The sequence below is a fragment of the Nannospalax galili genome, unplaced genomic scaffold (genome assembly GCF_000622305.1).
Source record: "Nannospalax galili isolate Female #2095 unplaced genomic scaffold, S.galili_v1.0 scaffold3535, whole genome shotgun sequence".
In the NCBI taxonomy this organism is placed as follows: Eukaryota; Metazoa; Chordata; class Mammalia; order Rodentia; family Spalacidae; genus Nannospalax; species Nannospalax galili.
Genome location: NW_008336485.1, coordinates 9,725 through 12,692, shown reverse-complemented (window position 1 = coordinate 12,692; position 2,968 = coordinate 9,725). Strand labels below are relative to the sequence as shown.

General features: G+C 34.9%; 1 pseudogene; it reads right to left on the bottom strand.

Annotated features, from left to right (window-relative positions):
- Positions 1-124: 124 nt before the first annotated feature.
- Positions 125-2,263, bottom strand: LOC108490731 (annotated as a pseudogene).
- Positions 2,264-2,968: the final 705 nt, after the last annotated feature.

Genomic DNA, 2,968 nt, shown 5'->3' with positions numbered 1-2,968 from the left:
TTGTAATTCAGAGTAAAATATAAAGTGAACAGAGAGGTTATAACAGCTCCACTTCTTAACAAAATACCATTATCAAATGATGTTTGAGACTAGTCACTGTATAAACTGATTATTATTGTTGATCTCAAAATTTATGCATGCTTCTGTTCAAGGGAAATATATTTTGTGCTAGAAACTTCTGAAAGCTTTCATCATGGTCTTTGTTTCTCAGTATGTATAGGAGAGGGTTTATTAACAGGGTGACCATGCAGTAGAACACTGAGACCACTTTGCTAATGGTGAAGTTGTACTTGGCTGGAAGACAGAAGACAGACATAAGCAAAGATTATGCTGCCAGTAGTAGATGGTAACTACTGAGAGGTGGGAGGCACAGGTTGAGAAAGTTGTCTTCTGAGCCTCCTGGGAAGACAGCTCGATTATTCTGATCACAATGTTACCATAGGAGCTCATTGTGAGAAGGAAAGAACTTAGAATCACAACAGAACTGCAAATGTAGATTAAAGCCTCCATCAAGAATGTATCTGAGTAGGAGATTTTAAAAATGGGGTCAGAATCATAAAAGAAATGTTTGATTTCCTGGGGTCCACAAAAGTTCAGATAAGAGATGAGTATTGTGGGGAGCAAAGGGGCAACGAAGCCCCTAATCCAAGATCCAGCTGAAAACCTCAGGGAAATCTGAACACTCAAGAGAAGTGAGTAGTGCAGAGGCTGGCACATGGAAACATCTGGGTCATAGGCAATCACTGTCAGCAAGATTCACTCAGTACCTCCCAGGGAGAAAAACAAGTAGTACTGGGCAATACAGACAGCAATGGGGTAGTGACAGGTATGACAAGCAGGTGGCCAGGAGGCCAGCAACATAGACATTGTGGCTGTAGTGTAGGAAGGATGTGTCCTAAGAAAATGTACATAGATGTCTGGAGCATGGAATCCACCAGAATAAGGAGAACTTAGGAGAATGCGACTGTCCTATCAATGAGGAATTTATCTGCTAAAATGCAGGTAGGGAAGTAAACAGATGATGGAGGTGATTTGCCAGTAGATTTCCAGTCTCCACATCCATACATTTCATCTGTTGAGAAAAAGGACTCCCCACAATTTAAATTCATGGTCTTTACGTAGGCATTCAAAGTTGGAGCAAGACTTGTATTTATTAAACCAGATATTTGGTTTCTGCATATTAATCTAACTTTCCTAATATTTGGCTTATTTTTTTAGAATCATTGTAGCCTCCATTTCTCTGACATTGATTAGAAACAAACACATTTTATGGAAGTACACTTATGTCAAAATATCCAAATAACAACTCCAAAGTTAAAAAATTTACAGTTCTAATAAAAAGTTATTGTATGTATAAAATGAGTTATAAAAGGTATGGCACTGTACAACAAATACATAGTAATTAAGTCAAGATCAAGTATGCCAGTGTGGGGCTCTGGGTATCATTCTTCTGTTCAGATAGAGGAGAATTTTCTTGAAAGTTTATTCACAGACCTACTTAAATGGTTAAACAATGTTAGTATGTTGGGAATATTTTACTATTCTCCTAGATGAAACTATAATTATGAATCCTAAAAATTCTAATGCTGTTATCATATTTCTGTAATCAATGTTATTTTTTCCCAGCAAAGTGACAATTCAAAAGCATTTGAAAACTATAAATAGAAGTAATCCAAGAAAAAATTTAGTAAAGTATAATTTGCATTTTTAGAAAATTTTCTCATTTTTAAAAGTCTTTAATAATATGTTAAAAACAATAATATTAATATTTATGGAAGACCAACTCAAAAGATTTTGCATTATTTTATGAAAAGGATATTGCATTGTGTTTATCTAATCATTAAAAAGAAAATAAAAATGACTATTTTTAAGATGTTATTTTGAGCTTGCAAACAGAATCAGACTGATGCCATCCCTGAAGGTCTCTGTTGTGTTACTAAAACACACCATAGTTATCTAATGTGGCCTTTATCAGTGATAGAACTGCACATTATTCAGGTGATACAACCTTAGAAAAGAATTAGAAGACAGAGAAAATTAATTCTAAATCAATAAATGTTGGAATTAAAATAATATTCAAACATAAAAAGCAAATCATATACATTGTAACTGATTTTTCTTATCTTTCACTCTATAAACAAAATGCATAACTGAGGAAGAATACTGCCTCAGTTTAATAACATTGATAAAATCAGAGAAGTCCTACTGGCACATATTTGGATGACTTACCCTTCTCACAAAATTGAGGAACAATGTGCATCATTTCTCCTCAAGTATACTTACATTGAATACTCTGGTATTTTTAATAAACATAGCATCATTTCTTAGGTCTCTTTTTGAACTATACAGTGGAGTTCAGTGCATTCAATTGACTCAAAGGAAAGGAAACATCATTACCTCCTTATGGAGTTTCTGGTCATGACACAGCCTCTGTGATATGGATAATATCAAATTCTTTCATATTTTTCAGCTGCTTTTTCTCCTGAGGCCAGGTTTCAGGAAAAAGTGAGGCCAGAGAGATGCCATGAGAATTACAATGATTTTATCAGCCTGGACATCCTTGGACAGTACTTGCTACCTTTGGGCATCTCATAGATTCCTTGACGAATTTCCTTTCTTAAGGGTCAAAGTGTTCTCCTCTGAGGAATAATGAAGAGCAAAGTACCCACAGACACCTTAGAATTGCTACCACAGGAACTGAAAAAAAATGTGTCCCAAATAGTTTCATTAAGCCACCACTCCCAAAGGTTTGTACTATTTTATTTATTATTTATTTTATATTTATTCATTTATATTTTTATTTCATTTATTTGAGACAGGGTAGCCTGCAGCCACAACTGGCTTAAAACATACTATGTAGACTATGCTGTCCTTTTTCTCACAGAAATTCACCTGCCTCTGCCTCTCAAGTGCTGAGACTAAAGGCATGTACCAGCAAGATTGGCTATGTTTTGTTTCTTTAAAATAT